Source organism: Schistocerca serialis, chromosome 3 (assembly GCF_023864345.2).
Source record: "Schistocerca serialis cubense isolate TAMUIC-IGC-003099 chromosome 3, iqSchSeri2.2, whole genome shotgun sequence".
In the NCBI taxonomy this organism is placed as follows: domain Eukaryota; kingdom Metazoa; phylum Arthropoda; class Insecta; order Orthoptera; family Acrididae; genus Schistocerca; species Schistocerca serialis.
In genome coordinates, this window is record NC_064640.1 from 566700902 (window position 1) to 566720215 (window position 19314).

General features: G+C 41.8%; 1 non-coding gene across 1 annotated transcript; it reads left to right on the forward strand.

Annotated features, from left to right (window-relative positions):
- Window positions 1-18606: 18606 nt before the first annotated feature.
- Trnaf-gaa (transfer RNA phenylalanine (anticodon GAA)) lies at window positions 18607-18690 on the forward strand. The gene is given in 2 exon segments: window positions 18607-18646; window positions 18656-18690. It is a non-coding gene; the product is annotated as a tRNA-Phe (tRNA).
- Window positions 18691-19314: the final 624 nt, after the last annotated feature.

A 19314-nucleotide genomic window follows, 5' to 3' on the forward strand; every position in this document is an offset into this window, starting at 1 on the left:
ATTTACCTTTTTGTGAGATTTACGCAGTCCAACTGCCATTGTATCTACGATTGTGACGATCTGTTGTCACATGAGGATATCACCGACCGAGGTGACGCAGTACTAGGGACACTGGAGTTCAGTCAAATGGAGTGGAATCTGTACCGAGTTCGGACATCGTGATTTAGGTTTTCCGTAGTTTTCCTATATTCACGCATGTGAATGACAGAGTGGTTTATATGAAAAGGGTAACTGCGAACTGCTTCCCCATCGTTGCCTTATCCAAGAATATGATCATGCTCTAATGGTGTTGACGCCAATGGTGTAGTAAATACTAATCTTCCCTTCTTTGCGATGTTTTCTTTTTATATTATCATCATATTAAACAAACCATTAACGGAGACTAAAATTGATATTTCATTCATTTACACTAGTAACACAAATTTGAAATCTGTTACATTTTTAAGAAGTTATTGTGTTGTTAATAACTAAACTGGTGCTATCTTAGCGACGAACGCATTGACAGTGGCGTTATGTTAGTAATGTGTAGGTGCCAGTACCCAGTTTGAGCGGCTGCAAGCGAGAGTTTCCGTGGCACATAATTGCCCAGAACCTCCGAACAACTTAGAGGAACAAACATTCTCGCCGCGTTCCTGGTGCAATTTCGGTACGGCTGTAGTTAACATGTCCCGCAGCAGTTGAATTCATTCTCTCCGCTATGCCGTGAGCGTGAAGACCCATCCACTCTCCCAGCACCCTCTAATTAACAATTGCAGATTTGATTCCTGATGAAGATAAAGGGTTCCGAGTTCAGTTATTGACGACGAAGTTACTGTGATGCAGTTTGATGTTATGATCATTATCAGTGCCCTAAAATATGACAAATAATGTACAATTGCAGTCTCAAAAAGAAAAATTAAATAATTTTATTCCTTGGATAATTGTTTCTAGGTTTTCTTACCGCGTCAGATTTACATGTTTACGTCAGTTCTCAACGCCCTCCCCTGTCGTCATCGCTAGGCATTAATTGTTTTAGTAATAGGTCTTTTGGTACTTTCGTAGGAATCTGTATATGTATGAAAAGCAGTAGTGATGATTTTTCCATTACGGGATAGATATATCGGCTTATTTCTCTGTAACCTATCAGCATCTAGCACCCCTTTATATTCACCACTAAGAGTGTAGCAGCTGTACTGTAAAATAAATGTTGTACGATCTGAACTAAACGGCTTCTCTTATGGCAGTAGCACAGTAATTAGTTGCATGAGATAAGATTCTCGGGCGCTCGATGCTGGGAGATTATAAAGTAATGAGCTGAATTATCTACCATCTAAGAGAAGAAACATCGCTACTAACGTGGTTCAGGCACATATATCTTCATAAGCTCTGATAGCATATAGAAGCTCTGTATCTTTGTGACGACTCCATGACATAATTCGACAAACTACGTACGACAGTAGCACACGGTTTATTTGTACATTTGTTAACTCCCTGAAATGATGAAAGAGGAAGTCGTTGTAAGCTACTGTAAACAACCAAAACCATCACGCGGTAAGAAAATGGATAAAGATGTAACCGACAATGTCGCCGCGAAAAACTGCGTTCTCAGCTTGTTCCCTACTGAACACATTATAACCAGCACGCCATTTCTACGGCCGTCACTGGGTTCTAACGATTTGCGCTGTAACGGCCAGAAATAATGCTAAACATGAACACGGTGTCAAAATACATGCAGAAGGGTCTAATACCAGTGTTTCAAATTGCACAACTAAGACGCTGGAGTAGGTCGAGACGTAGCCTACCTTGTGTGACCGGACAAGTCAGCTCTGACAACAAGAAGCTGCCAAACTAGGTAGAAACTTTGAAGCAAGTGCAATTATGCTTTGTCGACGTCAAAGGGCAGAATAACAGCACGTGAATGAGTTTGAACGGTGCAGTTTGTTCAGGCTTCGGGAGTGGGTTTATAGTACCGTGACAATTCGGCTAGTACAGGTCTTGCCAATACGTGTGAGTGGAAGTGGATTAAATCATTGCGGTGTGCTCAAAACAAGTACTTCAATTCTCCAGAAATAATTAACACTTCAAATGGCTCGAAAGGCACATTGAGCGGCAACATGTGCTATTTTTAGAGTTTAACGTATCCTGTAGTAATAACCTCGTATGAGTTACGACGCTGGTTCGGTAACTAATATCTATAAAAGTACTCTGTTGAGCGGCATCAGCTGTGAAACACGGAATTTCGATACCTACCTGTTCAGGGCCGACGATTTCATCGTTGCTTCAGGAGATTCCACATGCTAAATATCAGCAGACTTGTGCTCACTCTTTAAAGGCGTTTTCCAAAGAAAGACTGACACAATTGCTCCATTCAGCAGCATGTTCATTGACCTGCTGCCTCTCGAACATTTGTCGCACGCAGCTGGTCGGCAACTTGTTCGTAACTGTCCGTTGGAAAACAGTGTCACATGTTTGTTGACTCGCATAGAGGGAGGTTCTCTAAGAAGGTGGTGGCGTTCCTTTGGTTCCACGCCATGGCATCCAGAGCCTCTAGAGATTTTCAGAAATAATCCATCATAGATAACAGTCTTATCTGAAGTTCCGTTGGAGCAGACGTAGGCTTTGAGCAGTACTGAATTCTCATGTTCAGTTCCCCAATGTTAATACAGGTCATGTTTGTATTTTGATGTACATAATCTGTTGCATGAAGTTTATTATTGTCGTTTCGTCTTTTATCAGTGTAATTATCTCCACAAAAGTTGGAGTATGGGCTTGAACTTGCTGATACATGGTACTGAAAAATAATAACCCAGCAGCACATGTAACAGCAAACCTGAAAAAGGTTATGGTGGATCGTTTGCTACAGTTAATCCTGGGAACGGGGCCCCAGGAAACTGCTGAGAGTGCAGACAATCATTTGTACTACCATGGACGACGGGCTCATGTTAGAACCGGATTGAACTTATATTCCACAAACACGTTGTTTCTGAATCAATAGTAAGTACTTAAGAATTTCTTTGTATAGACTAATTAGAATAAAATGTTCCATACAACACGTGTCTAATTTTAGCTGTTTACAGAGATACAGCTGCCGGCCGCGGTGGTCTAGCGGTTCTAGGCGCTCGGTCCGGAACCGCGAGACTGCTACGGTCGCAGGTTCGAATCCTGCCTCGGGCATGGATGTGTGTGACGTCCTTAGGTTAGTTAGGTTTAAGTAGTTCTAAGTTCTAGGGGACTGATGACCACAGATGTTAAGTCCCATAGTGCTCAGAGCCATTTGAACCATTTTTAGAGATACAGCTGTTAGAAGGTAACCAAACAAATAGCCATAGAATATGCTAAGCGAAGATAAATGGTTAAGATCAAACTTGTTTTTCATAAATTTAACCTTCGACTTTAATACACTTTCGAATTCTCTTGACAAGAACGCGTGTAGCTATACTGACGTCATATTGGTGTTAATTTATTGGGGCAGCACTGTCCATGATGCAAATGTACAGGGTGGAGCAAATAAAAGTGGCCCAGATGAGTGGACATGGGTGCATTAGCCATACCCTGTGACGCGACACACGTGTACGCCCTCCACATGGTCCACACAGATCCAGAGCGTAGTGGTAATCACAGTGGAGCAGCGTGTGTTTGTTGTGGATAGTTACGTAACAACAAAGTTGTGGAAACGGCGTGGTAATTTGTTCGCCTAGTCCGAAAACGGCGTCAGAAAGCATCTCTTTTGAACCAGTAAAAAATCATTCCGAAACGCGCCCACACACCAAAAATGTGGCAGCAGTTCACTAGAAAATGCCTCAGAGTCCTACCAAATCAACCCTATGCTTATAGCAGGAGGCCGACATATCACGTCGATAATGCGAACGAGTACTCCACCTGGACCTTCACATGCATCCCTATAGAGTGACTGCTGTTGACGCATAAGCATTAAAATCAGCAGATGCTACTCAGCACCTCCAGTTATGTGACTGGCCGTTCACTAATATAACAGTGAATGGCTTTGGACATGGGTCTGTTCTTTACGTCTGATGAAGCCCGGTTTCACCTAAGTGGTTATGTCACCTTACAGAATCACAGGTTCTGAGCAGTGGAGTATGCGCATAACTTTCACGAAACACCACTGCGTGATCAGAAGGTTGGGGTTTGGTGACGAGTGTCTGCAAGCAGCATTATTGGTCGTATCTTCTTTCATGAGACGCTGACTTCGGCTCATTACGTTGCGAACATCTTAAAACCATATGTGGCAGAATTAACGGAGGAGGAAAAGACCTACAGTTACTCCCAACAGGATGGAGCAACTGCCCATACAGCCGGCCAAACCTTAGAGCACATTTACACAATCTTCATGCCTGACGGAGTTGTTAGCCAGGGTCAGTCTGTCGCGACCCCAAATGGCCACCCTGGTCACCTGATCTGTCAGTGTGTGGTTGTTTTGTGTGGGGACCCTCAAGTCTAAGGTGTATCGTAACAACCCTCACTGTCTTCAAGAATTGCAGCAGAACATTTCACATGAGTCTGCAGCAATTCCATCAGTCCTGCTTCGACTCGCCTTCACCAACTTACTGACCAGGGCCCAGAAGTGCCAAAAGATGAATGGTAGTCACTTTCAACATCTGCTATAGTCACATTAGTTTTGTATCTCCTTTCCTCTCTTGTATCCTGAAACTCTTTTCTCTAGTCCCATTTTATTTGCCTTACACTGTACAATTCATCTCATCTGTGTATTTTTTCATCGTGGAATTCGCCTCTCAGCCATCCCCACGGGTAAAAACCTAAAGGATCTTGTTAGCCACGACACGTGATCATTTCTGCTGATCTATCTTCGGGGAATGTTAGGTTTATATAGTTTGTTACCGGATTACTGTTGGATGTGATAGTCTGCGGTTAGAAAATCGTGTACCGTATCTTCTTCAAGCAGCAGCAGCGTTTCAGTTACTAACCCCGTACAAAAATCATATCAGCATACCTAGCATTATTAAATAGATGCGGCACTCAAAAGCGATGAAGTAGATTTGTCGAACAAATGAAAGCCACATTTGAAATATTTAAGTATGTAAGCTCAAACAGAGCTTCATAACTTGAATTAAAAATTGATACTATATGAATATGCTCATAGCAACTCGTATTCTAACACGCGAAATGATATCATATATTTGTAATCATCTGCACCCCGTAAGCACTAAGGATGTTACAGGGAATATTTTATTCGAATTAGTCTATACTACCAACTCCTAAAATATTTACTTTTACTCCCGAAACAGCTTGTATACATGAGACGTTGTCGGGAGATTTGTTTCGCAGTGGATGTCACTGCCTGGGGCTCCCTAAAGGTAAGAATAGCGTTTAATAACGAAAGAAAAACACCTAAAAAACAGCCTAATACTACCGACTGTTTATGGCTCTTTGCAGTGAGAAAAATTCATTATTCGCGGGCCAGAAAGCGTGGGGCAATGATAATTCTGCTTCAGGCGCACATCTCTATTCCGTACAAGTCAATGCTGAAAATCTCTTCTGTACTATGTAAGAGAAGTCAGTATATTCTTTTCATGTTCATATGACTTTCTGTTGATTTAGAGCCAATGTTCACAAAAGTAACCCAGTTTAACAATGTTGCTCAGCAACTGTAAAGCAGGGAGGGAGTGTCACTCCTCATACTTACGTTATCAGTGTTGATGTCGGACATTAGTTTCGAATGGAATGAAAATTTAATCGTTTGACACTCACTATGAGGCGATAATAATAATAATAGTAATAATAATAATAACAATAATAAAGTAATAACTATTATTATTGTTTCTGGTGGCTCACTGGCCTGGTGCCAGTCTTTCAATTGGACGCTATTTCGGTGACTTGCGTGTCCCTAACGTACCCCAGTTATCCAATCGGGGAAAGGGAACCTACAGTTTAATGTGGAGTCAGAACAATAGGTCGCTTCTGGTGATTCCTCACATCGTTGAGACGTGAAAACTGCTTATTTAGTTTCATGTCTAAGGTCCGACAGCCATTCGATCCCGCCACCTCTTGGTTCGCAGTCAAGAATCTTACCGCTATTTTTTTTCATCAAAGGACTGTACTCGATTACCATTCTACAGATTTTCATTTTTATTTTATTGTATCTTTTTATTTATTTATTCTTCATTTTGTTCGTCATTGTGTAAAGTATGTATATGTATGTAGAACTGTAAACGGATCCCGGCCAAGGCTCGACATACGTTACGTACCAAGAATAATAGAGATGTAACCCTTGTACGCAATTTCTGGTTAAGCCACCTCACAAGGACAATTATAAATTAAAAAATTACAGAGTCGCCACCTGCCCAAGCCCTTCCTAACAATTAAGAAAAGACCGAACTGGAAATTATCAGTTCAATTAAATTTAGAATTTAATTATAAGAATGCAATTTTTTAAAGACACTAACAAGATGAACAGCATTGTACGTCGTATATCAATGAGCTTGTTTAAATAAATTGATTTTTCCTCCCATTTTTGTTCATCACAAGCAAGTAGATTAAGTTAATAGAAAATCAGGGAATAGAAAATGAATTTGAAAACTGGCATCAATGAGAGAGATAAAGGACGCAGAGTTTATCTTTTACGTAGCACATTTATTTCATTACTGAATTTGTTGCACATCCTATGAATACACATGACTGGCGCCTAAATGAAAATTTTAACTAAATAATTCGGCAAAATGGTAGAATAGCGCAATTAAAGAAGGAAAAACACACAAAAGGGAAGTGGAACACAATAAGTCAATCATTCCATCTACATACCCATGACTGTCAGAAAGGAACAAAGCAACTTCCACATTTTTAATTTCAACCACCATCATCGCAGACTTTTAACAAAATAATTATGCCATATTCCGAAAATACATAACTACACACGCTTCAATTAAGCTGAAGTACTCAAATATGTCATGAATTTAACATGGGAAGTAGGTAGAATTAGAACTTCCCTATCAGCAGAAACCCTCTCTAGGAGCTACGAACTGTACTCACCAGCCGCTAGCTGCAGAGTGTCCTTTCTCCACCGAGCTTCGCCTAACTACCAGTGCAACGGAAGCTACCAGAGGGGTAGGCTTCCGCCACCAACCTAACAGACAAACCAACATCTGACTAAAAGGGATAAACCTCTCTGCTCAGGTACTGGGATCCTAAGTTGGTCATCCTGTGCTACCTTCCAAGCGAGAAGCAAACATCACCTGCTCCCAGCAGACGACAACCAGCTCAGTGTCCCCCACAAAAGAAACCCGAAACCACTAGTAAAAACACTCATTCAGTCACATTCACGCACACATAGAGTATGGTGAAGGGAAAAACGTAATAAATACAGGTCATAGTTTCCTATGGAACACAAAAAAATCAAACATAACATCATTTAATAAGACTTACTTTGATTGCTCAGTCTTTCTGGGAGAGTTAATAAATTAAACCGCAATCAGGCGGTGGACAGAATAGGATGCACAGAATCCAGTGAGACAAGCGTCGGTGAAACGACTCCATAGGGGCGTTTCTATTGTTCCCGCCATTTGATCTGGGTGAACGTCAGAGGATGCTCATTCAAGTTCATCGTTAGATACTTCACTCAGTTTTTTTATTACAGAGAACAGCCAGTCCTCTGACCGAAACCGCTAGACCACCAGGCCCCGCTCGTTATGAGACGAATTTGTGCAACACGTTCCATTTCCGTCAATGCATTTTCTGTAATCAAAGTGTAACTATTAATCCACAACGAAGACAAATCTATACGGTTTAACCTTAATGTCTGAATTCTAAGGAGACAAGAACAGGCACTGTTGTGTTACTAAAACATAAACGTTCAGCAATGAAACACAACTTTCTATGTCAGAGTAGACAGAATGACGGTCATAGCCCATGAACGGTACTATCACTTTTGCTTCCGTAGATGAGTTGGTAAAACAATAAAGTGGCCATTCGAAAAATAATCATCATACAAGATCGCCGAAATCCCTCAAGATTTTTAGGCACGCAGATGACCAATTTTAGCAAATTGTTATTTGGTTACGTACAAGGTTTGGTCAAAAAGTGGCCATGTACACTCGACAGCAAAAAAAGTGGGTCACTGCTAAATGCAACCAACATAACGTAGCTGTGTTGCAGGTCCCAATAACCCGTGGGGTACAATCGTTTGACTATACACACTGGGTACCGCAAGAGACTACTCGAGACCAAAAGTCCTTACGGCAGTCAGTCTAAGCGTCAACTAATATTGTCATACAAAACATATTAGTAAACACCTTCTTATCGATTAGACACCCCACAACACACATAAACTAACCTCAATTACAACAAGTGACATTCCAAAAGTTCTGAGAAAACGGATTGTTTTACATATTTCGTACAGTAATCCTTAGTCAAAATTAAATACTTGAGACAGTATATGGAGTTACAAAGCTGTACGTCAATTGGAAAAAAGTTTTTCGCTCTCTAAAAGGTTTTCCATCCACATGCTGAACGTCGCTAAACGGCGAGTGGCTCTGTAAACTGGATATTGGACGAACCAGTAAAAAAACGCGATTAATGGCAACAAGCACTCTACGGAAATCTCAACATTAACAGCGAATCACCAGTAATATCATTGTTCTCGTAACACATCAACAGATACATGTACACAAATTTGAACTTTAAATGACATGACCAACGTCGTCATTCTGGATCTGGATTCAAACCCAGCACCTATAGCCATTGCTAACTAAGCTAAGCTTTGTTTGTGCCTTATTGAGACCCGATCACTAGGCATAAAGAGACGTGAAGTATAGACGTTTGCACCAGTATCAGTTATCAATTCAGATCCTGAAAATAAATGACGAAAATGTTTGTACTGAACTGGGAATCCTGTCATAACAGTTGCCTTCCTGGGAACTACCCCCAACGACGTTTAATATGGTGTCATTCACAAGGAACAAGGTATGCTCATGTTTAAAATTGAAATGCCATCATGTAAAGCTGGTGACAGGGATGCGAACCCATCACCTATTCGGATTGTTAACGAAGTTCGTAAAATCAGAAGTTAAATATCAAATGTTTTCACCAATAGCGAGATGTTGGAACCTTATATGACGATAGAATTGTTTTTGCATTACTGGGATTCGAACCCAGCATCTAGCGCCGTCGTTTTATAGCCAGGAACAGACGATAAATAGCTATTGTTGGTTCACCAGTAGCGAAATGTGCGCATGTTTAGCTAGATATCAGGCGACGAAAAGTTCTGTGCTGAATGGAATTCAAACCCCGCACACGTGGTCATGAAGACACTTTAACTATCAAAGTCTTTTCCAATAATAGCTAGGAGTGGCATGTTTGTACTTTCAATGATGTGATGGAAAATACTCTGCTGGCTAGAAGTTGAATCCACAACATATAGTCATTGGTGACCACAAAGAACACAACGTCAAACCCAAATCCGTTTTCGCCAGTAGGATGGAGAGGAATTTTTGTACTTGAAAAAATGTATGGAAACGTCTGATCTTGTAATGTTGTGATAAAAAGCTCATCATGTGGCTGTGAGTTGAAACGAACACGTTACAGCTGAAAACACACGAAGAGACGTTGAAAATGCGACTATTTTTCACTAGTAGTTCGGAGTGCACATGCTAGGGCTTGAAATGAAATAATGAATATTTTGTGCTGATCAGGATTCGAAACCAGATAGGTGCCTTTCGAGGGGGCCTAGAAGAGTTAGCAGTCTTGGGGAACACAGTGAAATCGAATTCGAATCCAAGTCCAGCACCACAATTTTCAACGTCTCAGTTTCAAATAAAGTAAGAGCCTTGTGAACGTACATGGCCTTCGGTACATTAAATGTTTACGACGGCTTGTTGATGACAGAGTCTATGCCTTCCGGGGTTTCTCCATCAGTCACAGCTCAAACGAATGCCGCTCTGCCCCAGTCGGCAGCGAAGGGATGTTATTTTTACTGAGGATATTGAACTACGGAGCTTACTGGCGTTCTGCACTTGGCGTTACTAGGGGTGAAGGAGAGTTACTTGTGTGTGTTAAAAATCTACGCCTGACGTGAGATGTGAACCTACACTTTTTACACACCAATACAAGATTAATCCACCAGACCACAGAACCCCCTGCCAAGCACATAATTATGAATTGCAGACTACTCATTTAGATGTAGATGCAGATGTCAAGGGACGGTTAACAGGAAGGAGGGCGGGATCTGGGAATGGATAGAGGTGCAGAAGTGCAAAATATAATCGTGAAATGCTTGCAAAGTATTGCTTACTTAGATGTGTGCCGCAATTCGTTTTATCTTAGGACCGAGAGATAAGGAAGGACTGTTTTCAGAACGACGAATGGGTTATAGGGAAGGGAAGATCAACGAATACGGTTTCATAGGTGTTGAGAGGAATGATAGAGAGTGAAGACAGCAGCAATTAAAAGAGAAAATGTAGCGTCAATGGAAACCGCTAGATTTGTTTATAAAGTTTTGGGGGAATGGAATAGAAGGCACTTGCGGCGATAGTGTCAAAGAGAGAGAGTGTGAGAAAGAATAGAGGAGATTTTAACAACGAGTAAACATAATATGAAATCGTTTGCGTATTGTGTGGAGGACTGAGGCTGTATTCATGGATGGAGAGGAAAGAGAGATGCATTTGAAATAATAAAAACTTCTGTGACAGAGTCCATGTACGCTGATTAGTTTGTAAGTATCTAGACAAGGTATAAATGAAGTCAAAATAGAATATTTAAAAAACTGTATATTCATAAGAAACCCACTTGAAATAAAAAGGCAACTCAAAGGAAAACTAACGCATATTGTATCTTTTCTGTTGCCATGCGATCTTCCACTAGCTCAGAATGAGGAAAAATGACGAAAAAGGAGACATAACAAAACATTTTAAGGACTCTATTATTTTATCCAGAATCCTTCATTATTTTGTACTTCTATCACGCGTCTTCGCATAGAATGTATAAGGCGTCGGACGTAACAGCCTGAAAAAGCAACTTCCTCCCAGGCTTCCAGGACGCAGTCCCAAAGGGCGTCCGCAGTAGTTGGTTGGTTTCGTGGCCAGTTCTCTGTTAATGTTCTGGCGACCTCAGCCCATATGTTTCCCATGGGGATAATATCAGACACCCGTGGCAGCCAGTCCGTTGACACCAATCGTGGAGAGCCCTTGCTGAACAAATGCAGAGTTGTGAATGGGAGAATGGTCCTCTTGCAATGTTACGTCCGCTTCTGCGTACAGCATTCGCACTGACGGAAGCATCACATTTTCCAATATGTGGGCATACTGCACGCTGTCCAGAGTTCCTTCTATCCTGTGAAGAATTCCCGCCCCTCTCGCAGAAATCCAACCCCAGCAGGTAACAGATAGCCGGCCACTTCTTCTCGTCGTGGTTACATATTCGCGTCGATGGCGAGTCCCTTGCGGCCTGTAAGCGATTCGTGGACCGCCGTTACTGGTGGAAAACACCTTCTCATCAGTGAAAATGACGTTGTCCCACGACGCCCTCAGATGGAGCTCCGCAAATGCTAGCCGATATAAAACGTTGTCTTTGCTGAGCTCTTGTTTCACGGCGGATCGTCGTGCATGCAGTTCAGCGTCCCTCAGCCTTCGGCGAATCGTGTCACTGGAGCCGAGGAAGTTGGTCTCCCGCCGCAACTGCTTCGCGTTCAGAAAGGGATTTTCTCTGCTCCTAGACACTAGGTCCCTGTCTTCCTGCCGTGAGCTCACTCTCTTCCTGCCTGAGCCAGGAGCCCTGTTGGTGGTGCCTCTTTCAAGGCAGATGCTGCACCATCTCGTTACAGTGGTATATGGTACGCCATACCGTCTGCCAGCTTCTCTGATGGAACATTCTCATTCTTCAATGAGAGCGACGACTCTATCTCGAATAGACCTCTCCCAGTGAGCCATTACGGCCGACAGCCTGATGTGTATTTCTGCTTGCCGCTCTTATACTGATGCCAGGAGAGGAGGTAAACATATTTACGTCAAACAGAACGGCAGAGGCAGAGGCATGCGGCGCAGCCGTGCTGGCTCGTCCCGGGCTGTTGGACCACCAACGCCACCGCCAGCTCGCTCACTTCCGTCTCGCCTCGGCCAGCCTGGCTGGCCTGTAGCTCGCGAGCCGCAGCTAGTACAGACCCGGGCCGCAAGGCCACGATCATCTCTTGAAAGATTAAAAGTTACACCTAACCTACCCAAGTCTGTAGTATAAACTAACGCAGCTGCAGCTATTATGCTATAACATGTGCAGGCACACCTAAAGTTGACGATTCATTCAAATATTTGACGAACAATACGTTCAAAACTACATTCATTTTAAACATAGTTACCACAAAATATTTCACCTAGCTAGCAATAGCATGACGCAGGAAACTATTCTTTCTTGTAAGCGCTCTACATTAGATGTAGCCTTAAGAAAACGTGTATTCAACCACGACAACTAAGCGGAATGTAAAAGTAAACAGGTTTGGCGGCAGCTTCTCCAAATAATAGTATATACGTAGTATATAATACACGTTTTGCACACTTATAACATGTACTCAGTGTCTCTGAAACAATACGTGCTGCGCGACGGAAATTACTTTCTGCTGAGGCGTATCATTTACATCTCAATGATACTCGACCACTAGAGAACATTGCTCTTTACGGCAGTCAATCCACTTGTAAATTAACATCATGATATCGCAGATATTAGGCAACACGTTACTAGTGATGAGAAAGGCCTTAAGGTTTGCAACTAAACATGCTACTCCTTGCTACTACTGAATAAGAGTTTGATTATTAACGTGTCTTCATAACCATGTGTGCGGCGTTCGACTCTCAGTCAGCATAGACGTTTTCGTCGCCTTATTTCTAGTTAAACGTGCGCTAATCTCACTAATGGTGGACCAAAATTGGACATTTCTCGTCTGTTCATGGTTAGACAACGACGGCGGTAGGCAACGGATTCGAATCCCAGTCAGGCAATACAACTTCAGTCGTCATGTAAGGTTCCAACCTCACTGCTGGTGACAAACTGTGATATCTACATTCTGATTTTACGGACTTATTCAACAATCCGATTAGGTGCTGGGTTCGCATCTTTACACCAGCATTACATGATGGCAATTCAATTATAAACATGTGCAGCCTTTGTTCCTTGACATGCAACAATATACAACATATTTCGAGGTTAGTTACCAAGAAGGTAATTGTCATTTTAGGGTTCCTGGTTTCGTACAAACATTATCGTCATTTACGTTCAAGTTGAGAATTGATAACTGATTCTGGTGCAAACGTCAATATTTGACGTCTCTTTCTGCCTAGTGATCGAGTCTCGATAAGGCACAAAGCTTTGCTAGGTTAACAATGGCTTTACATTCTGGCTTTGCATCCGGATCCAGAACGAAGACGTTGGTCATGTCATTTAAAGTACAACTTTGTGTACAAGTAACTGTTGATGAGTAATGTGAACAATGATATTACTTGGGATTCGCTGTTAATGTTGGGATTTCCGTAGAGTGCTTGCCGCCTTTAATCACGTTTTCTTTTAACTGCTTAGTATTACATAAAGTTGATGAGAAACCACGCCCCGTTGAACGTTGAACGACGTCCAACATGTGTTGGGTAAACGTTTTAGACAGCAAAGAACTTGTTTCCAATTGCCATACAACTTAATAAATCCATATACTGTTTCAAATATTTAATTGTGCCTAAGGATTACTGAACGATTAATGTGACAAAATTGGTTGTCCCATAACGTTTGAAATGTCACTTATTGTTATTAAGTTTAGTTTACAAACGTTAAGGACTGTCTGATCTCTTCTGTACTGTCGTGATGTTACTTTACATCTGGATGGACTGTCATAAAGACTGGTGTTCTCTAGTTGTCTCTATCGGTACCCATTGTGTATCTTACAACGACTGTAGTGTGGAGGGTTGCGACAATGTGCAACACAAATATGCTATGTTGGTTGCATACATTCAGGTGCAGCCTACATGTTGGAATTCAGGCGTGACCCACTTTTTTTGCTGTCGAGTGTACATGTATGTTTCCATCATGCGAATGGACGATGGTTAAGCTGTTAACGTTAGTCGTTACACCACATATTTACACATGCAAACACTTTGTCGTAATCTCAAAATCGTCGTTCACACAGATGAATCTTCAGTCATTCCAACAGATACAAATACCATGGCGGTGTACCAGAACTATATTTGTGTACTCTGTTTTCTCGGTAGGTATGGAACAATTTTTTCTCATTTCTATAAATCGCTTTAATAAAGAACCTCTACTGCCTCCGTGTGCTTGATATTCTGTTCAAACATACATATCTAACCCTTTCTGTGACTCTGCTGGAGCTTTTCGAACCCAAGTTGAACGCTTGATAAACCTCTTTACTCGTTTACAGCAAGATTTGAAATTCACTGAATTGTGTGTGTCAAGGGAACCTGATTTGCTGGCCAGTATTCTTCATAGGTGGATACTTCAGTTCAGTTGATTATATTATGATAATATAGTAGGAAACGTTAATGGAAAAAGAATTCTAGTGGTCTGAACTAATCAAGCAGTTCAGAATTAGCGTTTCGCAGTGCTCGAATGGATAGTAATAAGTAACCATAGCCGACAATTTCTTCTTTCCTGGACCATTACTAAGCTTTGAGAAGTGAATTCACCTCCTGTATCATGACAATAATATCAACGTCATTAGTTGCGCTGTTATCTCTGTTCTATATTTTTATAACACAATACTCCATTAGAGTTATGTTTTTATACTGAAAGATACTGAGTCTTTAATGACGTATTGCCAAATCTTGCGTCACCTACACTGAAATCCTGTTGAGTAAAACATAATATTAAAATATTTACAGTAACAACGTCAGTTGCAATTGGCAGCATTTCACAATTAGTTTCGTTCACATTTAATAATCATCTTGCGATGTAAAACTAAAGTAAAACAATACATTAATAAATAACTATTTAAGTAGATAACATACGTTGAAAATATTTAAAATTATTAAAATTGTAGCTACCTGAATAAGTAGATAATAGACTGACAGTATTTGAAATTTAAAATATGGCCGAAACCAGTTATCAAGTGTCACTAATTGAAGCTGAGACTGTTACAACAAACATTTTAATAGTTTACACAGTTATGGCAGTTCTCGTGACAATATGTCATCCATTACAAAAAACACAACACTTGAGCTTTCATCGTTGCGACACTTGGCAGCTGTCCTGAACATGACGGTCCCTGGCTGCTAAACGCAGCAATAACCATGCTGATATCTCATTGCATTCTACCTATAGACTAGCAACAACTTACTGTCAATCCATGTATCTAAGATATCCTCGGACGTTTAGAGAAAGGTGGGTATTGTGCGTTGACGTAGCGGATTGGCGTCTTGATCATACGTAGTGGCTTACCTGCAACAATAAGAAATAAGAATTAGAAAAGAATTAATCGATTTTGTAGAAATGCCTTTATTTAAACATTTTCATATACCTAACTGATTGAAATTACTAAGATACAATGGATACTACATTAACATTTGGCTAATCATTAAAATATACGGGACAAAATCGACAGATGTCGCAATAACTTATGGAGTATCACAGATAGGTGTAATATGGTTGTTACTGTTTAAAATAACAAGGGTGTCTTGTAATGAATAGCGAAGATTGTCATGACTTAAAGTACACGAGAGTAGAAGGAAGAACGTTGTAGTAAACATGGGTCGGTAGACAAGCAGAGATAATTTCTTATACACGGTGTTAGAGATATAAGTGCAGATATTGTGATCATTGGTACCTTAATACATACTCTCTTCAATGTGACAGTTTTCTTTTCTCTGCATCTAACAATCTTCCCGCAGACATGTCACATAATTTACTACCTTATGTATCCCGCATGGTCGTATGTGAACCATTACGTGGACTCTTCCAGTCAGTATAGACCAGGGCCGGCCAAACGCTGCACAGTGTGCAGACGTGCGGAAGTGCTGCACATGTGCGCACGTGTGCGACAGCGAGCGACAGCGACATCTGTTATTAGACATGTGTCCTAAATGAACGTCGGCGGCTCCACTTCCCTGTGGTACAAGCAAGAGCGCAACATACCCAGTCTCGTTTACTCCTGGTGACCGTAAGCTAAACAGAGAAGTACTGAGAAATGGCAAGTACTGTGAAAAAGCAAAGGACGGGAGTTCTATGTTCTCAGTCGTTTAAAAATGACTGGGGACTGCAATTCTTTTTTGTAGCCGTCGGTGAAAACTCACAGTGTTTGCTGTGCCACCGAATAATAGGGGTCCAGCGTAAGTTTTCAATTGAAACACAGTACATATCACAAAGACGAGTGTAGTGTACTCAACAGTCAAGAACGGCAAGCAAAATTAAATGTGCTTCAGAAAATGGATGAGACACATCAGCTCGATTTTACTGTACGTCAAAGTAACAGATACTTCTTGAACTCTTAGTTTCTTGTGTTACATTTATGTCTGTTTTACTGTACGCTTACAATGTACTGTTTTCAATTTTCCAGAATGACAACCACACTAAATCTTCACTGCGAGCAAGTTTTAAAATCGCATTAAGAATTGCACAATCTGGGAAACCCTTTTCCGAAGGGGAGTTTGTGAAAGGGTGTCTGATTGATGCTGCAGAACTTGTGTGTCCCTCGAACATTATCAGGTTTCAAGAAATCAGTCCATCCAAACAAACAGTGACAAGACGTATCAGTGCTATGGCCGGCGATCTGCACAAGCAGCTAATAAATAAGACTAAATACTGTGTTGCTTTCTCTGTTGCGCTCGATGAAGCAACAGATCTTACAGTTACAGCCCAGGTTGTGAAATACGTACGAGGTGTCGATAACGCACTTTGTGTAACAGAGGAGCGACATCTGTGCGTAGAAACATGCACTACATGAACGCTGACGGCTGCGGCGTGCACGCTGTGACCCGGAAGTTGCACATGTGGAAGAGCACCGCACGCGTGCAGAATTTCTGGCCGGCCCTGGTATAGACTAACTGTTTTGTGTTCACACAGCCACACTCCAACACCTGACTTGCCACCCAGAGGAAACAATGTCTTGCTTTTGCCAAAGTACCTGTAGGTACTGGCAAACCTAGAAACAAACCCCTTCTAGTAGCTAGAATTGTTAGTCTGCAAATGAATTAAATACTGATGTAATTTTGATCAGCACACTGTCCTCAGTCACCAATAAAAATATCTGTACTTACACTGATAAGCCAAAACAAGACCACAGCCAACCGCGACGTTGGATGCCGCTTGGAGGGGTTGCGGGCACGTGACGCGGTAACAAAAGTATGTAAGCGGAGCAGACATGGATAGGGGATCATCCTAACAAAGACATGGGCTGCAAATGGGGAAATCCATTGAGATAAACAGATTTGACAAAGGGTAGATTATCACTGAAAACGGCGGAGCTGGTCGAATGTTCACGTGTTACTGTCGTGAGCATCTACGGAAAGAGGTAGGACAATGAAACCGCCACTAGGAGCTAAGTGGTTGGACGTTCACGACTCCTCAGAGAACGTGGGGTTCTGTGGCTTGTCTGCTCCGTAAAGTGGGATAGACGGCGATCTGTGGCATGTCTGCCGGAAAGCACAATGCTGGTGCACGCGCAAGTGTTTCGGAGCACGCCGTTTACCGTACGCTGTTGAACATGGAGCTCCACATCAGACCATCCCTATGTGTTCACATGTTGACCTACCGACATCGTCAGTTACGACTGCAGTGAGTACGGGACCATCGGAATTGACCATAGGCATTCGACCATTTATCAATGGAAATCTCTCGGCTCTTCGGGTGATGCACGTTTTTGCTACACTAGGTCGATGGTCGTCTCCACAAACGCTGTCATCGAGATACATGGCTGCTCGAAACGCGGAGCGCGCCACGGACGCAGGCTGATATGAGCAGTATTATGCTATGGTAGGCATTCTCCTGTGCTTGTATGGGACCTGTGATAGTAATCGAAGACACGCAGACAGCTGTGAACCACATGCATCCCTTCATGCTTGACGCCTTCTCCGACGGCGATGTCAGATTTCAGAATTGTAATTATCCGTGTCTTGGAGCCAGAACATTCTATAGTGGTTTGAGAAGCATTTAAAGTGAACTCACGCTGATATTTCGGCGAGCAAATTTGCCTTATGTAAATCCTATGGAACTCATCTGGTCGCTATTAGGCGCCATCACGTCGTATGCAAATGAGCGGCGCGTTATTTACACGAACTCCATGAACTGTGTGAGGACATCTAATTCCACATACATCCACGCCCATCAACAAACTGACGGATCCTTGATACGCAGGATCAGTTACGTATTTCGTTCTAAGCACTGACAAACAAGTTATTACGCAGGTGGTCTAATGCTTTGGCTCATGAGCGTGTGTACTTAACACCCTGTATTTGGTCCAGACCCCCACTGAAATCAGCGTGAAATATTTTTCTAGTTGGTACAAATGTATTTTAAATGTAAAATTTTGATTAAGAATCCATCTAATTTGTCTCAAATTTGACGCAAACCTTCATGTTGTTCGCGATTCAGCACATGAACAATGGTTCTCTATTAATGTCCTTTTAGGGTTACCAGATGATCTTCTCATTAGCGAACTTAATTACCCTACATCAGCCGGCCCGGGTGGCCGAGCGGTTCTAGGCGCTATAGTCTGAAACCGCGAGACCGCTACGGTCGCAGGTTCGAATCCTGCCTCGGGCATGGATGTGTGTGATGTCCTTAGGTTAGTACGGTTTAAGTAGTTCTAAGTTCTAGGGGACTAATGACCTCAGAAGATAAGTCCCATAGTGCGCAGAGCCATTTGAACCAACCAGTTGAACCCTACATCAAGTATAAAAAACGAAGTAGATTACGTTAGAAGATCCGTGAAGGTGTTATCGGATGATGCTGTTGTCGACAGGAAGGTTGCAAAGTCCGAATACAGTGTCGAACCGTAGGAGACATGCAAAGGATAGACGATTGGAGAAGGGACTAACAAGGACGATAAACGTAAATGAATGTAACGTATTACCCACAAAGAGATCCCTTAACGTTAGAATATACTATTGCGAGAAATTACTAGAACCAGCAATAACAGAAAAATATCTAGGAGTAACTATCTGGACTAAATTCAAATGAAATAGCCACATAATATTAGGCGTAGGAAACTTAGATGCCAGGTTGAGATCAATCAGAATAATCTCAAGGAAATATAATTCTTACAGGAAACAAATACACTACTGGTCATTAAAATGGCTACCACACGAAGATGACGTGCTACAGACGTAAAATTTAACCGACAGGAAGAAGATGCTGTGATATGCAAATGATTAACTTTTCAGAGCA